General features: G+C 44.1%; 1 long non-coding RNA gene across 2 annotated transcripts; it reads left to right on the top strand.

Annotated features, from left to right (window-relative positions):
• Positions 1-1284: 1284 nt before the first annotated feature.
• LOC142042573 (uncharacterized) lies at positions 1285-16190 on the top strand. Of its 2 annotated transcripts, XR_012653806.1 has the most exons (6): positions 1285-1605; positions 12106-12168; positions 12827-14222; positions 14763-14885; positions 14965-15116; positions 16045-16190. It is a non-coding gene; the product is annotated as an uncharacterized LOC142042573 (long non-coding RNA). The 2 variants fall into 2 exon arrangements; XR_012653805.1 differs by lacking the exon at positions 12106-12168.
• Positions 16191-19611: the final 3421 nt, after the last annotated feature.

The following is a 19611-nucleotide window of genomic DNA, read 5'->3' as shown; positions in this document are numbered from 1 at the left end:
CTGTTTCCTCCAGTAGGAAAATAAGAGTAAGTTTGGTATTCCCTTCCTCTCCTCCATGTTGCTTCACTCCTGGACTTCCTTTCCAGCAACTATTACTTCAGCCAAGCAGAGGGGAATTTTACAGCTTGTATTCTCTCCGGAGATATGACTTCTTTTCTTCCCAGTTTCCTGTCATAAAATGGCATTTCTTCGGTGACTAGGGACTACTGGAGATATTTCTCAAATATAAAGCTTGATTTATGACTTCAGTTAGCCCTGGTGACAGACTTTGTTTGACTGCTGGGCCATGCAAGCCCCCGTGTCACTACTGGGGCTGTATTAAGGCTGCTGGAGACTGCTCCATGGCTCACTGGGCTGCAGTCCCGTCACGGGACATGGCTCTCGACGCCCAACGGCTGCAGTGCATGGATGGATAAAGAAATACGCAGTCTCTAACCTTTCTCCTCCATGAGACAGTGTTAGCTAGTGTGGCTTAAAAGAATTATTTGAAGATCTGTATGTACATGGAAACAGGCAGTGCAAAACTGATACGTGATCAACGCTTACTGCCTTACAAACCTAGGGTTTTAGAGACAGAAAACACAGCAGGAACTTCCTGGAGTTGGGCAAGGAGGAGGAGGAGACATCTCTCCTTCTCTTTTGCTTTTTCCTTTATGTAATATTTGAAGGAAAGTGAGTTTTATTGTCTGTTAGCTTTCAGGCCCAATAATTTCCAGATAGTTAATTGTGTTCTAGTCTCCATCTCCTCTTTCTGTAACAAAGTTCTTGAAAAAAGCAGATGTTCTGTGTGCACCAGTGGTACTCAGAGAAATTAACAGTGCCATCTCCTACCTACTTTCTCTGGACACCTCCCCTTGCCACAGGCACCCATCACTCGGTTACCGTTGCCCTTGGGACAGTTGTTAATCCAGTTTACAACTACAGACTTTCATTCAGGTTTCATGGATGGCAATAATCCAGCACAGGAGAGCAAAAGCAGCATGAAGAACCGTTTTTTGTAGTGGGATTCCTCTTGACTTGCAGCACAACGGGCCTTTGTCAAAATACTCTATGGAGGAATAAAACCAGCCTAAACCACCGTGCTTCCCCAGCACTCTTAGGGGCTGATGAGAACTATTTGCACAGGTTCTCCCACGTACTAAATTCCCAAGGACAAGACATTTATATTGCAGGAGACCTTTCCCCTCCCCACCTGCCATTAGATGGCAGCAACTGAATGTGGAATGAGGGCACGCAGCTCTGCAAGTCCTATTTATCCCGTGGCTCGTGCAGGGATTTCAAGCTTTTCACTTCTAGGTCAATGGTTCAAATCTGGCCCAGGTCAGGAAGGGCCAGAGATCTTTATAATCCGACAGCTGCTCAGCGTCCTGTGCAAGAGCAGTTTGCGGGTTTCCGTTTCTGATCTTGTGGACGAGTGCCCATCTCATCACTGGCACTAATTGGCACCCCCGCTTGACACACCAACAAAGAGGCGGAAGATGCTCCAAAAAGACTGAATTCTCCTCCCTGCACTCCAGATGATCCGACAAAGGGGAGCACTCATCTCTGTGCACAAGCCTGCTCTCAGTAATGAAGCCAGAAGAACGTGTTGGCCCTGTTCCTCCTGTAAGTGAGTAACTGCCCAAAATGATGTCATTCTGGACAGGAGGGTGACAGTTGGGGTCTTTCAGCAGATAAAATTAATTTGTTATTAATTTGGGATATGATATTCAGATAGACTAGTGATGGTGCAATGAAATCCCATCAAACATGTTGTAACACATGTTATTTACAGCCTCCATAACTGCAGGGACAAACTCCATCCAGAACTGCCTTACAAGGTGACCTAATTTGGAAAAGAAAACAGATACAGAATTTTCTCACGTTAGAAGATACCTCACTGTGACTCCTTCCCTTACAAATTTAAAACCCTATGAGGGACTGAAGCAACTGATACTCTCCAGAGAAACCCGTGAGATAAGAAATGAGCCTAGCAAGCATGTGATTGTGATATAGTTCAAGCCTGTGTGTGTATCACTCAGCTTGTTCTGTTAAGATTTGAGGAGCATGTCACTACGTAAATCCCTTTGGGCAGCTGGGCACCCCTCCAATGCACAGATTTCCCTTGCTGCTAATGAATCAGCCTCTTTTGCTAACTTACCTCCAAAGCTCGTTTACTTGGAAACCAAGGGAGCTTAGGGAACAGGGTTCTCTCCGTGCATAACAATGACCTATTTTAGATACTTCTCCTCACGCGGTCATGGAAAAGGGGCAGCAAGAGAGAGTGCTTCTATCCAAGAGGCATTTCCTGGAATTGGTCCTAAACAATACCAGACCATTTCCATTTTGAGACCTGACATTTCATGGTGCCAATGCTGCCACACAACAGAAAATGCCAGTGTGAGCCAGGGATGGGATCCAGCTGCCTCATTCCAAGGACGCACACCCAGGCCCTCTGCATACATGGTTATTATTCTCACAAACAGCCCCCTTCCCACGGAAACTGATAACACAGAACAGGAACGCTTCACAACACTCCCAGAGCAGAATGGCAAATGAGACCAAGGGCATGTTTTCCACCATGTTTACATCGCTGGGCTTTCTCAGGTATCATGAGCAAGAGAAACACAGACATGCGTTAAGGAATCTGTCCTTTCTCACCAAGCCCTGCGCTGCTAGACTGCTACCTGCACTGAATTAGCGGTGTAGCTCTATATGACACCACAGGAAAGACGCATCTGGTACCCCAACAGGGAAAGCTTGAAAACAGGAAATGTTTTGCATGCCATCTGGTCTCTGAGATGTGGGCTACTGCCTGAGCCCTGGAAGAAGCCAAACACTTTGTGGTTTTCCCACAGTTAGTGTCCTGAGGCAAAATGAGAGGAATAAACACGTGCATTCATTTTGCATTATATTTAACCCAAACGCCAAACCTCACCAGCCTGAGTACAAGGCTCAGACCCCAGACTGGAACCCTGCGCCCATCCGTGGTTGATACCTTGCAAGGCCAGAAAGGACCATTGTCCCATGTGACTCAAAGGACATAGTACGTCTTTATATTAACTCCTGGTTGAACTGCAGCATTTCTGTTAGAAAAGTACCCGACGTACAAAAAACCTGCCAGTGATGGAGGAGAATCAGCCATAAGGTTTAAGAACTCATCCAGTATGCGCTTCTTCATGAGGCTGAATTTGACCAGTTTCAGCCTCCAGCCCCTGAATGCAGTTATATCTTTATGACTATGTAAGCTCATTTCCAAACTGCCCTTTCCCTTCTTGTGGTTCTCCTCAAGTGCCTCACCTTTAGGCAAGCAGATCAGCTTCCATTCACTCGTGTAGCTCTCCTCAAAACTCATCCCAATTAACTAACATCTTTCCAAAAAGTGTATGGCTGAATGGGGCCCAATATTGAGCGATAGTGCTGAATCAGAGAGAACCAAACCTATCTGCCCCAGCAGAACACTTTTTCTGTCAATCCAGTGACCATTTTTGTCCCTCTAGACCTCTAAAGACTGGCACATTGGCCCATGGGTTTTCATAACTAAAACGTTGAGTGGTTGCATGTACAACAGGAGACCAGCAGTGCATTAGAGTGTCACTGTCAGCCAATCAACAGACTACTGCCTGTAAGCTGTCAACCCAGCTGGGTACTAGGTTAATTTGAATGATTCTGTTTTTCTTAAATAAATGTTCACTGCTGCTAATTACCCAGTTATTTTCATTCACGAGTCACCTCTAAGCTCTTCCGTTATTCTGACTAACACCACTATCGGCTCTCAAATGGTGACTTTTCCCCCTGTTCTTTGCTGCCCCTGCAGGGTCTGTTTCTCACCATCACTGACAGCTAAGGCTACTGACTAAGAAGGATAGAAAAAACCAAAAATCAAGAGTTTTCCTAGCTACCAAAAAGTAGCTACCCAGTCTGCTTCATCTCCCAAATTTACTAATGGCAACACCACATATGCTCTCTTCAGATAAAGTAATATTTAGTATTAAAAAAGGAGTTATCTTCCTGACCCCAGAAAATTCAGTAGGATTTCACAATGAATGATTATTCTTAGTCATCTCAGCATGCTCAACTTAGCATAACTGCACCTATGCCAAGAAACAAGATGGCTGTATTTCTGCTAAGCACTGAAATTGGTTCCCTGTAGTGCACATCAGAACATGAGGTAAAAGCTGGCAGTACTCAGTCTTTCTCTGGTTTCCAGTTTGTAGTGACCACTTCAAGATAACCTGCAGAACCATTCAAGAATATGTTATACCTGAAATGTCTTGATACAGGGCACAGCCTTATGACTGGTAACTCTCATCTCTGTTTTTTAAGTGCTTTGAGTTTGATAGAGATGGCAGTAGGAAATCTTTCTGCTGGGATGGAGCAGCTCCAAAAGTGGGTAACAGGAACGTCATTTCTCCCATTCAGTTATGCCTGGGAATAATATCTTAAAGTAACGTAGTGATCCTTTTACTGCACCTTTTTGTAGCTGTTAAAATAAACTATCTTTCAAAAACACACAGTTTTGCCAAATACTGGGCACCACTGAATATATTCAAAGCTGTATCATTGCCCCCAAGGAAGAGGAACAAAGCTCTCATCCAGCATCCTTTCCCCACAGATAAATGCCTCTTACTTAAGATGAATTAAATCTAGATGGTTATTCCTTAGGGCACAGCTGTGCTGAAGTGATTTTATTAAGTGACTCACAAATGATCATTTTGAAACATCTTTCTCGTTTGTCAGGATATTTCCTCAGGCAACTGCTTCATTCTTGCCTTTTGCCAATCTGTATTAGGAATCTTTGCATTTGATTTCTTAGCTGTTTGCTGCTGCAAATAGCAACAAACGTTCCTGCCTGAACTCTTTCCAGAAAAGCTAAATCCTTCTGGAGGAAGGATCTGGGAAGTCCAAGCAAGATTGTTTAGCAAAACAAGGTATGCCATCAAAGTGATTTGGGCAGGTCTAAATAGCAGAGGTAATTAGTCAAGGGAAGAAGAAACCCCTTCACTCCCAGATTACCAATTATAGTTGTATCCAGAGCCGTAATGGCTAGCAGTCATTAGAAGCTAAGGATTGCTTGGTGGCATCTGGAATGAGTTGTTCGTCTCAGTCCAGCTCCTCCTTGACAGGTGTCCCAGAGATCACCATGCGAAATGGCCTCAAGCTTGGCCCAAGCCTACAAGTCTAAGCAGAAAACACAAGGCTTAAAGAGGACTATGAAGACTGACCACAAACACATTCGTTACCAAAATGAGGCTTTTAAAAAGGACAGTTATAGCCATAGACTTTCAGGGGCACCTTTTCAAAGTCCTTGTTTAACAAGGAAGGTGCAGTTTGTGTATCCTGTCTCACAACTTGCCAAATGCATATGCAAACTGCACGTAGTTATTATGCAAATGCATTTTAATCCCCAAACATCCCAATGCAAAACTCCCATAAGATAGCATATAGACCTTTCGGAAACCATGGGAGGCACCAAGCTCAACCCAACTCCATGAATTTTGAGATTGACTTAATAGCATACTCTGTACTTCAGAGTTGATCAGAGAAAAAAACTCAAGCAGAAGCCTTCTTGGAGAGGAACGTAGCTATAGACTCCCTAACCAGAGGAGGCCTCCTGCAATGGCTACTGTGAGGGTCACTTGTCCCCAGTACACCCCTGTGCTAGGAGGGATGCTCTCCTTGCTAGTGTCCTGCAAGAATGCTGCAATGAGGGAAATGGAGCAAGGAGGATTTTGCCATTTGCCTATGCCCACATTACTGGTGCCACAAGCCACTGTCCCATTTCCACCCTTATGCTTGTGGCCTTTCTCCTCTCTACTCCACATCTGAACAACATCGGGGCACAGACCAGTACATCTCTGACAACCCCTCTCAAATATTATGCTCTTTATTCAGCCAACCCTTAGTCACCTGGGGGAGCAACATATTACCATTGGTGTAGAACAGACACAGAGAATTGTTATAGATTACCTTTTAAGAGCAGAATCTGTGGGTTATGTAGCAGGGAAGACCTACAAGTAGCATGGGAATAATCAAGACATATTTTCTCCCTTGGTAATGCCTTCTATCGAAGGATCCTCGAGCAATTTATGGGCTTCCTCAAGCAGCTTATTTGTTAACTAGTATTCTGAAAAGAATATAAATGTTACATAAATGTCCTGATTCTGCTGTTATTAGGCTCAAAAAGGCAGGTTATGGATCCAGACTCAGTGTCCTTCAAACTGCAGGACAGTGCAAATACTGAGCTTTTATTTCTCCCCATCAATTACCATGCACTCACATGCTCCTTCCCTATGTTGAGAAGCTGGCTGTAGGCCTGCACACCTGCAAACTCTTGCTCACAGTATCACTTATTTGTGCAAGCCCAAATCCGACAAACTCTCCTCACTGAAAACCACCAGCAACAACTTCTTCAGCACTTACAGTTCTATTTTAGTCACAACTTTTCTCCTTTTTCTCCCACACATGAAGCAAAGCACCAGGTTCTCTCTAGTTTCTTTTCCCCATCAGTCTATTTTCCTCAACAGGCAGGAGAAGGGGACAAACACTAAAGGCCTGGGCAGAGCTCATCCTTAGCCTCTGCAGCCCTGCTCAGAGCATCTCACCTACAGGAAGAGAGAAACAAGGGGAAAAACTTGTGATCCTGCTCTGCAGCTGAAGTGCAGCTTGTCAGCCTTTTCACGTGTTAAGTAGGTTTGCAGCTGCCTGTTACAGCTCTGCAACAGAGGCTGATCAGGTTCATTTGGGGCCATGCCAGGCTCTCCTGAAAAAAAAGGTATTTATTTATAACTGGCTTGTGAGATGGAAAACTGGTTTCTATATTTAATAGGAAGTGCTCCCAGCAGATTAACCCTGGCAGTATTAGGCTTGGGTACTTGTTCGGTTCTTTTTCGAGTATGAGCTACTACACTTACCATAGTTCCGGGTCTAATCCTCCACAGCTCTAGGGTCCAATAGCACAATTACTTACTGTTTAGAGAGGAGCTAATATTCTCAACCCCTCAGAAGATCCAGACTTAGAACTGTACAGTCTGGAGGAAGGAAAGACAGGAACTTCCAAGGTTTTGCCGAGTCTTACTTTAATTTTGAAAAAGAAAATTAGTGTTTGAATACACTCTTGATGCTGTGTGCTGCAGCAACAGGTACCACATGAACCCCTGTCCTATAGTATAGCAAGACCACTTCTGTCTTTTGAGGCCAAATTCAAGGGCATGTTCCCATCTAAAGTGCAAGGTTAGAAACACTGCATCAGATCTTTTGGAGGATGTACACTTGAAAGTAGGTTTGCCTAAGTATTTCCCATGGCTGGAAAGTCACTAGATACATCCAGCCAGGCAATGCGGTAGCTGCGATGCCCATGTGCAGACAACAGCTGGATGCAGTCAGACACTTAGCTCCCAGCTGCTTCTGGAGCTGCCCTGCCAACGCAATGCAGTCTCTGGAAATCAGTCTTCTGCCACCATAGCACAAAGGCACAAGATACGGTGAGAGAAGGGCTGTCAAACATGGGTGCAGATTGAAGGAATAAAGCTTGTTATGCAGATGATCTCCCAGCTCCAGCCTGGGTAAATCACATTCTTCAAATCTACGCCACCATTGCTTCTTCAGAGGTATGCAGTGCCTGATCTCTCTACCCTGTTGTGAACTGCTGTGCCAGGCTGTGAAAAAGTGCTGCTGTAACATTCAGTCCCAGACACGGGTACATTCCAGGAGCAGGGGGACACTATTTCTGTGTATTTCCTTCTACCCGGACCAGCTGAGCTTGTTTTGAACCTGACTTTCTATTTGTGAAAGACTTTGGGGATACTTGGCTAAAAAATATACACAGATCTCCCTTTACAACTTGGGTTGCATTCCCCTTGTGGTACATTTAAGGAAACTGAGACACAAGGAGTTCTAACTTATGCAAAGCTACAGACATACCAGCAGAAGACTCCAAGCAGAAAAAAAAAACATTTTCCTTGTTTAAACTCTCTAACACCTAGATTGTATCACCTTCCATTATTCCCTGATCTCTCCTTGTCCAGTCCCTTCTCTCTAATAATGAGGAACATCTTTCCAGGCTCAGACTCTAACCTGAAGCGTTCATATATGCCACCATGCAAGAAGATCTCATCCTGACATGGTGAGGCCAGATACTCCATCAAACTAGCTTAGAAATCTGACTACATGCAAGTATATATACATGTAACATTACAACACTGGAGACAAATATAATTCATTTTTTATTTGCAGCCTGCACAAGGGGAAAAGACAGTATGTTCTTGCTTGTGTGCTACCACTCATTTTGTGCGTGGAAATGCTCAGTTCCTGAATGCAAGAAGTGCATGTGTCAATTTTGCAAGTGTGGGTCAAGAGCCTGCCCATGGGTATACAAGCCCACGTGCTGCCTTTAAGTCTCATACCAACATGCTGAGAGCAGACATCACATGCCTTGGCTTTTCAGGAATCTGCACCCTCACATTACCCAAACCTCTCTATGCTTCTGGCCATAAGCAGAATTATTGCTTCCCTCTATCAGCAGTGAGAGGTTTATATTGGATTCAAAGCCCTTCTGATTCAGAAACAATGAGAAGTCATAGCACATGATATATGCTAAATAGCTATTTAAACTGTTTACCAAAAGCTTTGATGTTACCCTGAAGGATATTGGCACTGCTGTGCACTTTAGAGGCAGCATGGTCCAGCTGTTGTAAAAGAAAGCTTGGAAGAGGCAAGGCAAAGCTTACATTTACATGTGCTGCTAGTTTGAGCAGCATTTTAGTCTCGTGTGTCTCAGTCTTCTCATTTATGCTACCAAGATAATTAAAGTTAACAACTGAACATGGTCTGTGGTAAAGCTTTCTTAAACACTTGGGTAAAAAAAGCTGCAGACACATGAGAGATTGCATTTATGGATTTTTATTCCATTAGTAGCTAGCCTCTGCCACAAATAGGACCCAAACCAGCTTTGGTATCTTAAGGCAAAATCTATTTATGTATCTGTGTGCTAAGCAAAAAAACCTGAGTCCTTGAAATGACGGACAAGCAGGCTTCTCTGTTTGGAGATCCTACCTAATAACAAGAACCAATCTGCTGAGCACCATGTGTTTAATACTCCCCTGTGCCGCAAGAGAGAGACACTCTGGTGAATGGACCCTGCACTGCACTGCCTGGAAACCCTGAGCTGGCAGCAAAGCAATTTGGAGTAATGAGAACCATAATAGGTATGCGGGCCCTGAGCTTTCCATATTTGTGATGGTCTGTTTGGAGCCTGCGGCAGCAATGTTAGTAGTACATTACATCTTGTGATCTGCTGTGTAATAATAAGCCTGAACGGATGGTGACATTAAGACTGGGGAGAAATGTTTTGCAGTGTGCACTCTGGGATGAAGGTAATAATTTAATGAGCTTTTGAAGAATTTGCACCCTCCCAGAAAACTCTGGCTGTGAATGAGCATTAAAACAACTTCCTTCCCATCTATAACACCAGGGGACTATCACTCTAACTGAACAAATACCAGGTCACAAGGCTAAAAAAAGTACTAGAGTCAGACTTGTACAGGTGCAAAAAAGATCTTGCTGAAGTTCTCCTTACTTTTCTCATCACTATATAATAAAATATATTTCATTAACTTGAGCTGGGAGAGCCCTTCAAAAGTCCTTTGCAGTTTTTTCAAGCAAAATAGCTGAAAAAAAATGGTAAATGCTTCAACCTTACACCCCTGAACAAAGCATCTCCTAAAACATCTCTTTAATACTGCAGACAGTCACTATCTTGTCACTGCCAAAATCTAGCTATGTCTGCAGAGGTACTGTAAGCCTCCCTTCTCCTCTCTTGACCACTTAAACATCCTTTGGGAATTTTTAGTTTATTTTGTTGTCCATTAATACACCAGTTTAATTATCCACGTTGAAATGCTAACAAGCATCCAGAAAGACATGGGAAATTGGACTTCAGCTTAGGAAGAGCTTTCAAACTACAGAGATAATGAAGCATTAGGCCAATATGCCTCCAACAATGGATACCTTTAAAGGCATAAGCATCTACACACAGGTAGCTATAGCAGAGGACAGATGAGATGGCTTTCAGAGTTCCCTTCCCGCTCCACAATTTGCTAACTAGCTATGATAAATATCAACTAGATACTTCCTCAAGGTAACAAACTATCAACACTTGGAGATACATCCTTGGGTATTTTATAAATTGCAGTTAACTGCGTTTCTCATTCTCAGACACTCAATTGAGCTGCTCTGGTTACTGAGCTACTGCACATCAGCTGAGCTACATAAATCTTTGCCTTTCGCAGATAAGAGGGAAAATGTGAGTGGTAAGCACTATTAACCCAGTGTAACTTGACTAATATCAATGGCATAACTAGAGTCACTGACTGCATATATCAAAATTGAAACAGGTGGGATCAAACCCATTGAACATTAGGAGGGTAAGAGGGGGCAATTACATCCAATCCATCTTCAACACTTCTCTTCAGATGGGACCCAGTTAAAGTGCTTATCTTTCTCTGCTGACTACAGAAGGAATCTGCCTTAAACACTGAATTTTGAAGGGCAGTAATCAGACAATATGATTCTTAGAAAAAAATCTTCATCACTAACCTAAACCTAGCATCACCACCCACCTCTCTGCTCGTACATGAGGAAGGCTTTTACCACAGACTACAGTGACCACAACAGCCAAGTGGCTTCTGGGTTCAGCAGAGCTTGTGCCTGTGGACCGAGATGGGTTTCTTCTCATCTGGTTAACAACTATTTTGGCATAACTACTTATCTCAGCACTGCGGCTATACAGGGAGGTTTGCATTTCACAGGAACACTGGGAGAGCTGCTCAAAGGAAATCTGCCCAGCATTTACCCACATTAAAACCTTAATCCTTAAAGTTCGCAGGGCAAGTGCCTCGGCTCACTGTGTCTATTGCATGTGCCAATGGATTCTGTGCAAGGATACACTGAAATCTGAGTGTTAAGCATTCATTTCCCCATGCTCACAATGTTAAATCCAAAGATCCTTTTAGAGCAAGGAAAAAGTAAAGCACACAAGGAGATATACTGATACGGCTTGGTAGAGTTTGCCAGAGTAAAATATAGATCACTTACTCTTCCTTGTCCCCTAGCTGTTTTTCTTGCCAGCATCAGCCCAACATCCTGCCCTGTCCCAGGCAGGAGAAAGTTCTCTCTCTACCTCTGCCTACTGGCAGTCCATCCTCTCCAGAAGTAGAACAGACACTTTCTTAAAACACTCATTTTTCAGTGTATTACTTCTCCTTCACCTATGCCCACAGAAACTAATTCTCAAGCTCAGAATTCATCAGAAGTTAAAAACATTGGAAATGGCGTATGAAGTTGGAAAGGGGCAGATTAATGTGGTTCAGTGCTGCAGAGAGCAAGCTGGATGTCAGAACCCCGAGCTGCGGTCACAGCGAGCATTGCCACACCGCAATGGGATGTGGTCCTCAGCAGCTAGCGCACAAAGTGCCTCTGGGCAGCAGCTGCTCTGCAGTTGGTGCCGGGCTGGCTCTCGGCTCCCTGCGTTCCCAAGCACGCAGCTGCTCCAAGTGTGTTTTGGCAGCGTGTGTGGCTGACAGACACACTCAGTTTGGCCACAGTGCAGGTTCAAAAGGAACAGGGGTGATGGCAAGAAGCAGCCCTTTTTTCTTTCCATCTCCAACCTCTGTGTATCGATATGAAGAAGAAAAACACCACCTTAATACAAGACTCTTCTTCAGACAGAGAAACCTGACTTGTCCCTAGGCACAACAATGCTGCCGGATAAGGCTGACTACAGTGAGCAAGAGAAGAGAGTGGTTCTGGCTGAGGTCCTCAAAGTAACAGAGCCCCATAAAGGACTCTCACCCTCATCTGATCTCATGCATCTCCCGAAAGAGTGAAAGTCTGCTGTCTGAGGGACGTTTCTGGCTACAGGGATAAATGTCCTTTGGAGAATAAAATTCATTACAAGTTTCCAGAAATGCTGGGCTAACATGCTAAACCACATGTAGTGAGAACGTCCAATAAAGGGGATGTGTACGTGACAGTGGGAGACGATGGGGCAGGAGATTATAAAGTTTTCCCTATTGCCTGAGAACAAGACACTGAAGACAACATTTTTAATTACCTGCTTCTACTTAGGTCCTTAGGAAAGGGTACAAACCGAGGAACACTTTCTCCTCCTGCACAAGCTTAAGTAAGAAGGTAAGGACAAGTTGTAAATACAATCCTATCCTGAACCTCACAAGCCTGAACTCCTGCCTGCAACTCCAGTCACTGGCAAAAGTCCCACTGATTCCAGTGAGGCCAGAGATTGACCCCAAGATGGTCACACCTGGGGTTTTATTCATTCCATGAAAAAGATCTGCTAAACTTGGAACCTGATTGTGGATCAGCTTCCAAACAACACCCATGTTTAGGGTGGCTGGAGCTGGAGTTTCAGTGCTGGCCCTTCTCCATGGAACTGAAAGCCAGAATTGTGATGATGACAATAAATATTCAGCACTTCATCTTCAAAGGGTTGGGTGGACGGTTCAGTCAGCGGCTAGCTAATCAATGGCACAACATGAACCATGCTATCAATTATTCATGCAATATCTTTGCAAGCTACATATGAAGATAGTCAATGGGGTTGATAGGTGTGTGTGTATATATATATTATTTTGCCCTGAAGACTCCATTATTGCTAGATCCCCAAACCACAATAGTAGTGGTAATAAAAACTTTTTAGAAAGGGGTGTTGTTGTGACCTAGAGGCAAGCTGGAGGGCAAGTGGGAATGGATACTCCTAAAGAGATCACTTCTTACTTTGCATGTGGCTTTCTGAACAACTCCCATGTCTCTTTTTCCCCTCCTGCTACAGGACTTGGCTGGAAACATCCTCATCAGCTGCACTGCCTTCTTGGCTGCTTGAGATATTTGCTTGGTGACCAGAAAGTGACACAGAGGGGTAATTGAACGTGAACCCTTTAAAGGTCAGGCATACTCCCAGTAAATGAGCTATCAGAAAAGCCACGCTTCGGAGCAGCCTGTGAGAGGAATGAGTGCTTTGCACAGCAACCGGGCTGTGAACAGAGGCACTGTGGGAGCTTATGCTCGTGTTCTTTTAAGTCTGAAGCTTCTTGTCCAGAGGATCAAACTAGGCACATAGAGAAATACAGAACCAGTGTATCAGAGTACAAGAGATGCCTAGAGAAGATGCTCGCTTTCCTTCTTGGCTCAGGCAGGGGAAGTTTGCCTGCCACACACCACTACTCTTACTAAGGAGCTGATCTTGCTATCTGCTGGAGAGCTCTGGCTTTCACACTCATCAGTGACTTGAGGACATCCAGTATTTTGCAGAAACAGATCCCCTGGCAGGGTCAGGCTCTGAAGCGTTTGATGTCCCGTCCTCCCTTTGCTTTTAAACATGCCACACATCTGTTTGAAAAAGGATCAAGCTCACTCGAGGGCAAAACACCCTCAGGCCTTTTTCTGCTCAGTGCAGAGAACTATGCTTTGCATTTACTCTTCAGTGCACCCCTGTGGATCATCTACTAGACTGTGGACTGGACGGGAGCAATCTCAAAGTGCCCCTTGCACTGTCTGCAGCTCAAGACCAACAGGAGGCTATTCTACTTACATCAGAGCCTGGTTTAGATGAATTGAAATAGCCTCATGAATCTCAGTAAAACCTACCTTAACCCATCTCCTTTCCTTCCTTTCAACGGGCAGTTTGCATTGACTTCCTGAGCTATAGTCAATTCATAGCCTTCTCCTCTCTGAAACCCTGCTGTTGTTTTCTGCTTTGAACTTCTCCTTCTGGAAAGGTGTGCAGGGTAAAATGATCATGTTATAGTTGAGCCCTGAGCACTTTGGCTGGGGGCAGAGGGATGTCACGGCTCCATGGCAATTACTATAATCGGAGAGACCTCCCACCACTTGTGGTAATTTAAATTAAGACCTTTCTTCTAAAAGATATCTTCATAGCTCCCATACAAATAGAGGACTTGCTCCAGTAATTTTTGGATGTGATTCTCCAGCCTATGTTGTGCAGGTCAGAGCATTTGGTCATAATGGTCCCTCCTGACCTTAACATCTAATAAACTATGAATCATTTCATTTAGTCCTGTGATCTGGTCTCCATTATGTCACTAGCTCTTTTCAAGACAAAGCAAGGGGCCTATCTTCTCTTGCAGAATGGAAGGAACAGAAAATCAAAGTAAGACGACCATGAAATAGTGCAGAGGTGGTCACAAGTCTGTGTGTACAGTACACCCGTAAGTACACTTCATTATCCAAAGACAACTGGTGATTTTTTTTCCACTATTGGATGAAGTAAATTCATTCACCTCAAGTGTCAGTTATAGTTAACGTAGCTTCCTGAATAGCTGTGACCTTGCAGCAATGTTGGGTTGATCTGTCTAAATGACAGACTTGCAGGAAGCCTGCTGTATACATTGAGGCCTGCAGCTGTGGTTTATAATAAGGCATGTCAAATATATCATAATTAACTCTCTGTGGACTCAGTCACGAGTTCTGTTGACAAATCATAAGGAACAGGAGCTCACAGGCACTCAGACTCGCTGGATACTGAAGCTCTGTGGGGCTCCTTAGACCTGAATGTGTAAAGTGTATCATGGATGTATGCATATATACCGAGTCTCTTACTCTAGCACCAGTCAGTAAGATTATCCCTGAAATTCTATCAGGAAGTCCTTTTAATAGGGTAATTTAAGAAGGCAAAGTCATTCCTTGGGGGTGATTAATCCAGTCATTGCCCCACAATGCAAAGCACATCTTCCCTTACATTTCCTCAGGGACATGAAAATCTGGATTTGAAGCTGGAGTCACACACAGGTGTTCCTGTCTAACACCCTCCTTTTGGGATCTTGTCCAACGAGCAAATATTAAGAAACAAAGCTTCACAATACTAATGTAAGGTAAGTCATAATGAACCAGAACTTAAAGGGAAGCAAAGAAACTCACTTTGGACACCTTCTTATTTGCTGGTGCTTTCAGATGCCAAATGATTCAGGACCCTGCAATAAAAACATGGAGCAGAGGTAGTTCTGGGAATGTTCCTGGGCTGCCCACACTCCTGGACATCCCTTCTCCTCCAGTGGTTCTGCACCTTGCAAAGGGGTTAGGTGTGCCAGTGTCTATGGACAGAGGTAAGTGCACTCTCTCTTTGCCCATCCTTGTGCCACAGGGCAAGGAGTATTAGTTCTGGGATTGCACTCTGCTAATGCACCTACACGGCACCTGGACCGGGACCAGCTTGTGTCCAGCCAGCTGGGAGATCGGGAAGCAGAGCTTAGCTCTGCCTGTTCCCATCTGCACAGATATGCCCTGGAAAGATAAGGGAGGAGGCCAAAGATTACAACAGAGACCTTGTGCTGTGCACACCATCCCGTGTGAAATGCTTTAGCTCTCTGCTGCATGGAGTGCCCATCTTTCCCTCCCTGAACTAGGGAGCAGAAACCTGTACCAGTAAAAGCCCTTAGAGCTTCTCAGCTACATACAAAGTCACACTGACCATCCCCACCCCAGGAAAATCACCTGGTTGGGGAGTTCATTAAATCCTGGGAGCCTTCTGGAAGGCTCTTAAACATTTTCAGATGTCAAGAAACATGAGAAACTGAACTAAAATCCTAAATACTGATTGTTCAGGTTGTGTCACAACTCCAGTCCAGCTCTAGGAAAGTCATGCTTTGCCTGCTCTACAGAGATATTTCAGAGATGCTTCTCTGGAGGCTCAGGCACTAAGAAGCATGAAATAAGACACTTTCAAGTGGTAACTCAATTCCATCTTCATCAGTAAGAGGGAATTAATGGCTAATGGTATTTTACCTAACTGTAATTACATATTAAGTATAGTAATGAATGAAGCTGAGAAACATCAGAGGCTTCTTATGCAAATTATCCAAATTACTCAGCCCTTTTGGCTTCCTAAATAGTCAATCAGCAACCTCATGAAAAAGGCTTGTAATACAAGGGATTTCTGCATTTTACTGCTTCTGCAGATATCCCAAGAAAGGCAGCATGCCTTCCCCAGAAGTTCAGGGGTGCATTTGAAGCCCAATGTATCTTTTTTTGCAGCTGAATCAGCTGTCTGGGCCAACAGTTGGGATAACCTCTCATATCAGTGGGTAAGAAACATGAAGGCTGACCTTTGAAGATGACTGACAAAAAGAAAATTTCTTGTTCTACCTACATCATCAATGTAAACTGGGGTTTAAACAGGGTGTGCATTTTAAGCTTATATTAAACTTGATTAGCATTGAAATGAACAGCAGTCACACCAACATAGTTCTTGGGGTAAACTGTCTGGCCAGACAATGAGCACTATATACAACTCACTTAAAGTGTATTAAGTTTGCAGAACATTAAGTTAGTGGTGATTAATGTTCATCAGGAGCATCTCTCAGTAGAGCAGTCCTCCTTCTGCTATCCCCAGAGAGCTTCATATACCACTGAGAACAAACAACTTGTTTACTTCCTAACCTATTCACCACCTCCTCTCGAAGGCTGTAGTGGCAGGACGTCACCTCTCTGTACCCATGATTAATGGGTGTGGGAGCATAATGTGGAGAGATTTTTTGGACTGACCCCTTTTCTGGAGAGATTCAGAGGACTGACACCAGCAAATAGGACTGTGGGTTCCACAGACTGTCACAGTGCAATTCAGGAATCTATTCTCTGCAGAGAAAGCAATAAGCCCTTGACAACTCTCCCACCACTGCTCTCCTAATACCAAAACATAGCATTCATCAGAATATAGCTTATTTTCCATGACCAGCATTGTGGCCCAAAGCATGGTCTCACCCACACTTCTCCAAGCATAGCTAGAAAATGACCCAATTAGTTAAAACACAGGCTGGATCATAGGGTGTTAAGAAAGGAATTGGGTGGGTTGGTACCAAGTTCCCAAACTTCAAACTAGTTTGAGTGGTAGCACCAGGGAAGTGGAGATCAGGATGTGATCAGCCTTTGGCTGTGTCCAGTACGCAGCTGCAACTTGAAAACTCTCATTAGTGCCACTGAAGGAAACAGAAAGCCCCTGCACACTCACCCAAGTTTCTTCTTGTTGACACAATTTTCATGTACCACAAGCTCCCCTGCTCACTTCAGGGGCTGGTTTACATCATTCCTCCCAGACTTGCTTGAGCCTGTATCAGACATACTCCCTCTCTCCATCCTCGCTTTACACTCACTGCTCCTTTTCCTTTCACGACACCCCTCTGCCACCCTTTTTTTGCAGCACCATCTGTCCAGGATGGACTTATCTGGTTTTCCTCAAACCAAATTCTTCCTGAGAAGCAAGTGCATGATTTTAGTGAGTCTAAAATCAAAAAAACAAGCTAATGATAAAAGGAAATATATCTTCCTTTCTGACTGCCCCCAGTTCAAAGTTCCCACGTGGCAGACATTTTCAACGCGCTGCCAGAGGATTGTTTCATCTGCTGGATTTGCATTTCACTCCACAAGCCAGTTCTTCCACAGGTGTCTTTCATGTGGGGCCTTCAATGCCAAATGACAACCTGCTGCCTTTGTGCGAGGTAGTGGCGACAGTTCAGAGAGAACAAGCTTAGAAGCAGCAGGTTAGAAGGAAAAAAGCAGAGAGAGCTTTGAGATTGGAGGGGACTCATTTGAATCCTTGCCATCAAACTCCAAATGCTTCCAGTGATGAGGGGGAAAAAGAAAAAAAAAGAAAAAAAAGAAAAAAAAGAAAAAAAAGAAAAGATATTCTGCATGCCAGATCTACAGCCAGCGCAAGTCAGCACAGCTCCGCTGCCATCTGGCTGGCTTCACCCACAGACCCCCACCCCTTCCATGGTGAAAGTCCTACAAAGTACAGACCCACAGACACACAGGACACCTATCCCAAATGCAGAGCAAGAAAGATCCAAGATGCATAAAATTAATGCTTGGCTGCAGTGGTGCAATGTAAATTTGCACCGGCTTTAAACTTGCGTTAGCAAGTATATATAATATAAAGAAAAATCTCAAGATAGGGAATTTCAGAAATAAAAATCAAGCTGAGTTACAGCCAGCTTCTCAATTCCCTCAGCGCCCTTTACTCAGGCAGCTTTCCAGTTAGTGTCAATGAAAGTTTTGCCTGAGTAGCAACCAAGTAAAAATAGACTCAGAATATCAGGATTTGACCCAGAGCCTTTAATATACAGAAATAGACAGACCCACACACAAACACGCACACAGAGGGTAAACCTCAGGAGTGATAATGAGCTTTGATTTTTCATCAGCCACAAAAATGTCAACTATGCTCCCAGTACATTCCACAATAAAGCAATATTTATATTTGATCTCTGCATTTCACGCTGCACGTTACATAAGCCAGTCATTCCCCATACAGTAATGGAAACAGACGGCATTTGCCATGGTTTATTTTTTGCATCAGGCATTCTTTGGCAGATACTCATGGGAAACAATATGGCAGGGGAATGGCATTAGACTTCGCCTGTGCGAACACCAGGAAGGCCGTGAACAAGCAGTCCAGGACTTTCACTCTTTTTTTGGAACTGTTGCAAGAGCTACTGGCTCATCTTGCCCCCTCTGCATAGCTAGAAGGTCTCATGCATTATGTAAGCAGATTTGCTAACAGAACAAATTTGGCCCTGGTGCCCAGAAAATAGTGGTCTCTGCAGTGAGCTCCCCTCCTTTTCCAAAGCAGGAAGCCACAAAAGCTTTTGCTCTGCTCCTTCTACCTGTGTGAGTGAGATTCAATCAATCCTCAAGTGAAATCACCCTTCCTATAAGTGCCATTATTTCCCTGGGATCTCTACTAGAAAAGCACCATCCTGTAGAGAATGAATACAAAGATGGGTTGATTCCTTCACTGAGCCCTAGATCCTGAAATAAATTACTAGGCAGAGTATAATGAGAGTTCAATGTTATTAAGAGGACAGAGCAGTTAATACTGACACCAGCATTAACTACACAAAATAGCTACTCAGTAACATATTGCTGCACAGCCTGTGTGAGTCTATCCACCAGTGTACCCCGGTTATATAAACACAAGGCTCTAAAAGAAAACTTGGATCTGGAGTGGAAATGCCACTACAAACTTGGCCTCAGCCTTGGTTTTTGACCCATTACAGATGTGGAATTATCCAACAGCTTTGCCTGGGTTCTGCTTTTTTTTGAATCTGTGCTTCAGGTTGAGGTTTGGACAGCTTATTTCCCACTGTTAGACACCCTTAGAGGGAGAAAGCTGAAATATCAAGAACTTCATGGAGTTGGTAGCATTGTTCTTTGAGCTTTTGGAAACAGGTTGAAAGAAAAGAAACTGCTTAAGCCATCCCTCCCACACTAAAGTAGGATCACCCAAGCCTGTAGTAAAACCCTCTCTTGTCAGATCTGAGCAAGCCACTCTGTGCACTGGGTACTGAATATCCTGAATCCCACTGGCAGCACCAAGGAGACAGGAGCACTTAGCACTTGACAGGCTGGGCCCTAAGCTCGTGATCACACAGAACATCTCTCCCTGTGTCTCACCCCACACTTGCACAGTGCTGAGAGCCTTGCAGAGGACTTGGCATCCAGGGGACACCGTGCTCCACACTTTGCAAGTGCTGCCCCTGACTTTCTGGACAGACTGTTAACATCTGATTCTGCAATAGGGTCAGTGGAAAAACTGTAACGGAA

The sequence above is a fragment of the Buteo buteo genome, chromosome 21 (genome assembly GCF_964188355.1).
Source record: "Buteo buteo chromosome 21, bButBut1.hap1.1, whole genome shotgun sequence".
Lineage (NCBI taxonomy): Eukaryota > Metazoa > Chordata > Aves > Accipitriformes > Accipitridae > Buteo > Buteo buteo.
This window is presented reverse-complemented; position numbering and strand designations above follow the sequence as displayed.